Consider the following 8,810-nt stretch of genomic DNA (forward strand, 5'->3'; position numbering starts at 1 on the left):
TTCTCTTGAGTAGCAACTTGCTTGCTGTTTTTTGAAGTTCCCCTTATTCTTTCCTTTGCCCTTTTTCTTGAAACTAGTGGTCTTGTTGACCATCAACACTTGATGCTCCTTCTTGATTTCTACCTCCGCAGCTTTCAGCATTGCGAAGAGCTCGGGAATAGTCTTATTCATCCCTTGCATATTATAGTTCATCACGAAGCTCTTGTAGCTTGGTGGCAGTGATTGGAGAATTCTGTCAATGACGCAATCATCTGGAAGATTAACTCCCAATTGAATCAAGTGATTATTATACCCAGACATTTTGAGTATATGCTCACTGACAGAACTGTTCTCCTCCATCTTGCAGCTATAGAACTTATTGGAGACTTCATATCTCTCAATCCGGGCATTTGCTTGAAATATTAACTTCAACTCCTGGAACATCTCATATGCTCCATGACGTTCAAAACGTCGTTGAAGTCCCGATTCTAAGTCGTAAAGCATGGCACACTGAACTATCGAGTAGTCATCAGCTTTGCTCTGCCAGACGTTCATAACATCTGGTGTTGCTCCAGCAGCAGGCCTGACACCCAGCGGTGCTTCCAGGACGTAATTCTTCTGTGCAGCAATGAGGATAATCCTCAAGTTACGGACCCAGTCCGTGTATTTGATACCATCATCTTTCAACTTTGCTTTCTCAAGGAATGCATTAAAATTCAACGGAACAACAGCATGGGCCATCTATCTACAATCAAACATAAACAAGCAAGATACTATCAGGTACTAAGTTCATGATAAATTTAGGTTCAATTAATCATATTACTAAAGAACTCCCACCTAGATAGACATCCCTTTAATGCTCTAAGTGATTACGTGATCCAAATAAACTAAACCATGTCCGATCATCACGTGAGATGGAGTAGTTTCATTGGTGAACATCACTATGTTGATCATATCTACTATATGATTCATGCTCGACCTTTCGGTCTCCGTGTTCCGAGGCCATATCTGTATATGCTTGGCTCGTCAAGTATAACTTGAGTATTCCGCGTGTGCAATTTTTTGCACCCGTTGTATTTGAACGTAGAGCCTATCACACCCGATCATCACGTGGTGTCTCAGCATGAAGAACTTTCGCAACGGTGCATACTCAGGGAGAACACTTCTTGATAATTGGTGAGAGATCATCTTAAAATGCTACCGTCAATCAAAGCAAGATAAGATGCATAAAAGATAAACATCACATGCAATCAATATAAGTGATATGATATGGCCATCATCATCTTGTGCTTGTGATCTCCATCTTCGAAGCACCGTCGTGATCACCATTGTCACCGGCGCGACACCTTCATCACCATTGTAGCATCGTTGTCGTCTCGCCAATCTTATGCTTCCACGACTATCGCTACCGCTTAGTGATAAAATAAAGCACTACAGCGCAATTGCATTGCATACAATAAAGCGACAACCATATGGCTCTTGTCAGTTGCCGATAACTTGGTTACAAAACATGATCATCTCATACAATAAAATTTAGCATCATGTCTTGACCATATCACATCACAACATGCCCTGCAAAAACAAGTTAGACGTCCTCTACTTTGTTGTTGCAAGTTTTACGTGGCTGCTACGGGCTTAAGCAAGAACCAATCTTACCTACGCATCAAAACCACAACGATAGTTTGTCAAGTTGGTGCTGTTTTAACCTTCGCAAGGACCGGGCGTAGCCACACTCGGTTCAACTAAAGTTGGAGAAACTGACACCCGCTGGCCACCTTTGTGCAAAGCACGTCGGGAGAACCGGTCTCGCGTAAGCGTACACGTAATGTCGGTCCGGGCCGCTTCGTCCAACAATACCGCCGAACCAAAGTATGACATGCTAGTAAGCAGTATGACTTATATCGCCCACAACTCACTTGTGTTCTACTCATGCATATAGGATCAACACATAAAACCTAGGCTCGGATGCCACTATTGGGGAACATAGTAATTTCAAAAATTATCCTACACACACGCAAGATCATGGTGATGCATAGCAACGAGAGGGGAGAGTGTGATCTACGTACCCTTGTAGACCGACAGCGGAAGCGTTAGCACAACGCGGTTGATGTAGTCGTACGTCTTCACGGCCCAACCGATCAAGCACCGAAACTACGGCACCTCCGAGTTTTAGCACACGTTCAGCTCGATGACGATCCCCGGACTCCGATCCAGCAAAGTGTCGGGGAAGAGTTCCGTCAGCACGACGGCGTGGTGACGATCTTGATGTTCTACCGTCACAGGGCTTCGCCTAAGCACCGCTACAATATTATCGAGGATTATGGTGGAAGGGGGCACCGCACATGGCTAAGAAAACGATCACATGGATCAACTTGTGTGTCTAGGGGTGCCCCCTGCCCCCGTATATAAAGGAGCAAGGGGAGGAGGCCGGCCGGCCCTATTGGCGCGCCAAGGAGGAGTCCTCCTCCTAGTAGGAGTAGGACTCCTACTAGGAGGGGGAAGGAAGTTGGGAGGGAGAAGGAAAGGGGGGCGCCGCCCCCCTCTCCTAGTCCAATTCGGAGCAGGGGGGAGGAGGCGCGCGGCCCACCCTGGCTGCCCTTCTCTCTCTCCACTAAGGCCCATATGGCCCATTACTTCTCCCGGGGGGTTCCGGTAACCCTCCGGTACTCCGGTTTTCTCCGAAATCACCCGGAACACTTACGGTGTCCGAATATAGCCGTCCAATATATCAATCTTTATGTCTCGACCATTTCGAGACTCCTCGTTATGTCCCTGATCACATCCGGGACTCCGAACTAACTTCGGTACATCAAAACTCATAAACTCATAATATAACTGTCATCGAAACCTTAAGCGTGCGGACCCTACGGGTTCGAGAACAATGTAGACATGACCGAGACATGTCTCCGGTCAATAACCAATAGCGGAACCTGGATGCTCATATTGGCTCCCACATATTCTACGAAGATCTTTATCGGTCAGACCACATAACAACATACGTTGTTCCCTTTGTCATCGGTATGTTACTTGCCCGAGATTCGATCGTCGGTATCTCAATACCTAGTTCAATCTCGTTACCGGCAAGTCTCTTTACTCGTTTCATAATACATCATCTCGCAACTAATTCATTAGTTGCAATGCTTGCAAGGCTTATGTGATGTGCATTACCGAGAGGGCCCAGAGATACCTCTCCGACAATCGGAGTGACAAATCCTAATCTTGAAATACGCCAACCCAACATTTACCTTTGGAGACACCTGTAGAGCTCCTTTATAATCACCCAGTTACGTTGTGATGTTTGGTAGCACACAAAGTGTTCCTCCGGCAAACGGGAGTTGCATAATCTCATAGTCATAGGAACATGCATAAGTCATGAAGAAAGCAATAGCAACATACTAAACGATCGGGTGCTAAGCTAATGGAATGGGTCATGTCAATCACATCATTCTCCTAATAATGTGATCCCGTTAATTAAATGACAACACATGTCTATGGTTAGGAAACACAAGCATCTTTGATTAACGAGCTAGTCAAGTAGGGGCATACTAGTGACGTTTAGTTTGTCTATGTATTCACACAAGTATTATGTTTCCGGATAATACAATTCTAGCATGAATAATAAAAATTTATCATGATATAAGGAAATAAAATAATAACATTCTAACATTATTATTTCCTTCAGCTTTGCCACGAATACTATGTCAACTACATGATCCTGCTAAGCAATATGACAATGATGAACGTGTCATGATGAACTAGATGGTGGAAAGTTGCATGGCAATATATCTCGGAATGGCTATGGAAATGCAATAGTAGGTAGGTGTGGTGGCTGTTTTGAGGAAGGTATATGATACCGGCGAAAGTTGCACGGTACTGGAGAGGCTAGCAAAGGTGGAAGGGTGAGAGTGTGTATGATCCATGGACTCAACATTACTCATAAAGAACTCATATACTTACTGCAAAAATCTAGAAGTTATCAAAGCAAAGTACTACGTGCATGCTCCTAGGGGGATAGATTGGTAGGAAAAGACCATCGCTCGTGCCCGACCGCCACTCATAAGGAAGACAATCAATAAATAAATCATGCTCCGACTTCATCACATAATGGTTCACCATACGTGCATGCTACGGGAATCACAAACTTCAACACAAGTATTCTTTAAATTCACAACTTCTCAACTAGCATGACTTTAATATTATCACCTCCATATCTCAAAACAATTATCATGCTTCAATCTTTTCTTAGTATTAAACACACTCAAAAGAAAGTTTCACAAATCTTGAATACCAAGCATATTATTATTAAGCAAATTACCATGCTATTAAGAGACTCTCAAAATAATTTAAGTGAAGCATGAGAGATCAATAGTTTTTTAAAACAAATCCACCACCGTGCTCTAAAAGATCTAAGTGAAGCACATAGAGCAACATTACTTAGCTCAAAAGATATAAGTGAAGCATATAGAGCAAAATTATAATGCTCAAAAGATATAAGTGAAGCACATAGAGCAGAACTACTTAGCTCAAAAGATATAAGTGAAGCACATAGAGTATTCTATCAAATTTTAATTCATGTATGGCTCTCTCAAAAGGTGTGTACAGCAAGGATGATTGTGGTATACTAGCAAACAAAGACAAAAATAATACAAGACGCTCCAAGCAAAACACATATCATGTTGGTGAATAAAAATATAGCTCCAAGTAAAGTTATCGATGGAAGTGGACGAAAGAGGGGATGCCTTCCGGGGCATCCCAAAGCTTTGACTTTTTTGGTGTCCTTGGATTATCTTGGGGGTGCCATGGGCATCCCCAAGCTTAGGCTCTTGCCACTCCTTGTTCCATAATCCATCAAATTCTTACCCAAAACTTGAAAACTTCACAACACAAAACTCAAAATAGAAAACTCGTGAGCTCCGTTAGCGAAAGAAAAGAAAAGACCACTTCAAGGTAATGTAATGAACTCATTCTTTATTTATATTGGTGTTAAACCTAATTTTTTAAAACTTATCTATGTATTATAAACTATTTTACTAGCCATAGATTCATCAAAATAAGCGAACAACACATGAAAAACAGAATCTGTCAAAAACAGAACAGTCTGTAGTAATCCGTAGCTAGCGCAAGATCTGGAACCCCAAAAATTCTAAAATAAATTGCTGGACGTGAGGAATTTATCTATTAATCATCTTCAAAAGAATTAACTAAATAGCACTCTTCAAATAAAAATGACAGCAGTTCTCGTGAGCGCTAAAGTTTCTGTTTTTTACAGCAAGTTCAACAAGACTTTCCCCAAGTCTTCCCAACGGTTCTACTTGGCACAAACACTAATTAAACACAAAAAACAAAACCAAAACAGAGGCTAGATAATTTATTTATTAGTAAACAGGAGAAAATAGCAAGGAATACAAATAAAATTTGGTTGCCTCCCAACAAGCGCTATCGTTTAACGCCCCTAGCTAGGCATAACAAGCGAGGATAGATCTAGGTATTGCCATCTTTGGTAGGCAATCCATAAGTGGCTCTCATGATAGTTTCATATGGTAATTTTATTTTCTTTCTTGTAAAGTGTTCCATGCCCTTTTTTAATGGAAATTGAAATCTAATATTCCCTTCCTTCCTATCAATAATCGCACCAACCGTTCTAAGGAAAGGTCTACCAAGAATAATAGGGCAAGAAGGATTGCAATCTATATCAAGAACAATGAAATCTATGGGCACATAGTTTCTATTTGCAACAATAATAACATCATTAATTCTTCCCATAGGTTTCTTAATAGTGGAATCCGCAAGATGCAAGTTTAGAGAGCAATCATCAAAATTACGGAAATCTAGTAAATCACACAAAGTCTTGGGAATAGTAGAGACACTAGCACCCAAATCACACAAAGCATAAAACTCATGATCTTTAATTTTAATTTTAATAGTTGGTTCCCACTCATCATAAATTTTTCTAGGGATAGAAACTTTCAAATCAAGTTTTTCTTCATAAGATTGCTTCAAGGCATCGACAATATGTTCGGTGAAGGCTTTATTTCGACTATAAGCATGTGGCGAATTTAGCACGGATTGCAATAAGGAAATACAATCAATTAAAGAGCAACTTTCATAATTAAATTCCTTGAAATCCAATATAGTGGGTTTAGCAACATCTAGATTTTTATTTCTTTCAATCCCACTTTCATCAATTTCATCATTAAGATCTAAATACTCCGAATTTTTAGAACACCTTCTAGGTAAAGGAAGATCATATTCAGTTTCATCAAGATTCATATTGCAAAATAAAGATTTAACTGGAGACACATCAATAATTTTTAGATCTTCATATTGATTTTCATAGGAATTGGAAGAACATGCTTTAATAAAGGCATCTTTGAAAGCACGCATCCTAGTGGTTCTTTCTTTACACTCATCAATTGAAATTCTCATGGCTTTTAGAGACTCATTGATATCATGTTTAGGTGGAATAGATCTAAGTTTTAAAGCATCAACATCAAGAGCAATTCTATCAACGTTCCTAGCCAAATCATCAATCTTAAGCAAATTTCTTCAATCATAGCATTAAAATTCTTTTGCGAAGAAATAAATTCTTTAATATTAGATTCAAAATCAGAGGGCATCTTATTATAATTTCCATAAGAGTTATTGTAGGAATTCCCATAATTATTAGAAGGATTACTAGGATATGGCCTAGGATTAAAATTCCCTCCATAAGCGTTGTTACCAAAATTATTCCTACCAACAAAATTCACATCCATAGATTCATTGTTATTCTCAATCAAAGTAGACAAAGGCATATCATTAGGATCAGAAGAAACACTCTTAGTAGCAAATAATTTCATAAGTTCATCCATCTTTCCACCCAACACATTAATTTCTTCTATCGCATGCACTTTTTTATTAGATGATCTTTCAGTGTGCCATTGAGAATAATTAACCATAATATTATCTAGGAGTTTAGTAGCATCTCCTAAAGTGATTTCCATAAAAGTGCCTCCTGCGGCCGAATCTAAAAGATTTCTAGAAGCAAAATTCAATCCGGCATAAAAATTCTGTATAATCATCCATAAATTTAAACCACGAGTAGGGCAATTACATATCACTAATTTCATTCTCTCCCAAGCTTGTGCAACATGTTCATGATCAAGTTGTTTAAAGTTTATAATATCGTTTCTAAGAGAGATGATCTTAGCGGGAGGAAAATACTTAGAGATAAAAGCATCTTTGCACTTGTTCCATGAATCAGTACTATTCTTAGGCAAAGATGAAAACCAAGCATTAGCATGATCTCTAAGAGAAAAAGGAAATAGCTTCAATTTAACGATATCATTATTGACATCTTTTTTCTTTTGCATATCACATAAATCAACGAAGCTATTCAGATGAGTAGCGGCATCTTCACTGGGAAGGCCGGCGAATTGATCTTTCATAACAAGATTCAACAAAGTTGTATTAATTTCACAAGATGCAGCATTGGTAAGAGGAGCAATCGGAGTTCTAAGGAAATCATTATTATTGGTATTGGTGAAGTCACACAATTTAGTAGTATCTTGAGCCATCGCGACAAACAAGCAATCTAACACACGAGCAAACAAGAGCAAACGGGCAAAAGAGGCAAATAGAGAGGGAGGATAGATAGAGAGAGAGGGCGAATAAAACGGCAAGGGTGAAGTGGAGGAGAGGAAAACGAGAGGCAAATGGCAAATAATGTAATGCGAGAGATAGGGATTGTGATGGATACTTGGTATACTGACTTTTGCGCAGACTCCCCGGCAACGGCGCCAGAAATCCTTCTTGCTACGTCTTGAGCTTGCGTTGGTTTTCCCTGAAGAGGAAGGGATGATGCAGCAGAGTAGCGTAAGTATTTCCCTCAGTTTTTGAGAACCAAGGTATCAATCCAGTAGGAGGCCACGCTCAAGTCCCTCGTACCTACACAAAATGATAGCTACTCGCAACCAACGCGATTAGGGGTTGTCAAGCCCTTCACGGTCACTTACGAGAGTGAGATCTGATAGATAGAATATTTTTGGTATTTTTGGTATAAAGATGCAAAGTAAAAAGTAAAGGCAAAGTAAATAGAAAAACAATATTAAAGTGATGGAGATTGATATGATGAGAATAGACCTGAGGGCCATAGGTTTCACTAGTGGCTTCTCTCAAGAGCATAAGTATTCTATGGTGGGTGAACAAATTACTGTTGAGCAATTGACATAATTGAGCATAATTATGAGAATATCTAGGCATGATCATGTATATAGGCATCATGTCCGTGACAAGTAGACCGAAACGATTCTGCATCTACTACTATTACTCCACTCATCGACCGCTATCCAGCATGCATCTAGAGTATTAAGTTAAAAACAGAGTAACGCCTTAAGCAAGATGACATGATGTAGAGAGATAAATTCATGCAATATGAAATAAACCCCATCTTGTTATCCTCGATGGCAACAATGCAATACGTGCCTTGCTGCCCCTTCTGTCACTGGGAAAGGACACCGCAAGATCGAACCCAAAGCTAAGCACTTCTCCCATGGCAAGAACTACCAATCTAGTTGGACAAACCAAACACATAATTCTAAGAGACTTGCAAAGATAACCAATCATACATAAAAGAATTCAGAGAAGATTCAAATATTATTCATAGATAGACTTGATCATAAACCCACAATTCATCGATCTCAACAAACACACCGCAAAAAGAAGATTACATCGAATAGATCTCCACGAGAGAGGGGGAGAACTTTGTATTGAGATTCAAAGAGAGAGAAGAAGCCATCTAGCTACTAACTATGGACCCGAAGGTCTGAGGTAAACTACTCACACTACATTGG

This window comes from Triticum urartu, chromosome 5, assembly GCF_003073215.2.
Source record: "Triticum urartu cultivar G1812 chromosome 5, Tu2.1, whole genome shotgun sequence".
NCBI lineage: Eukaryota > Viridiplantae > Streptophyta > Magnoliopsida > Poales > Poaceae > Triticum > Triticum urartu.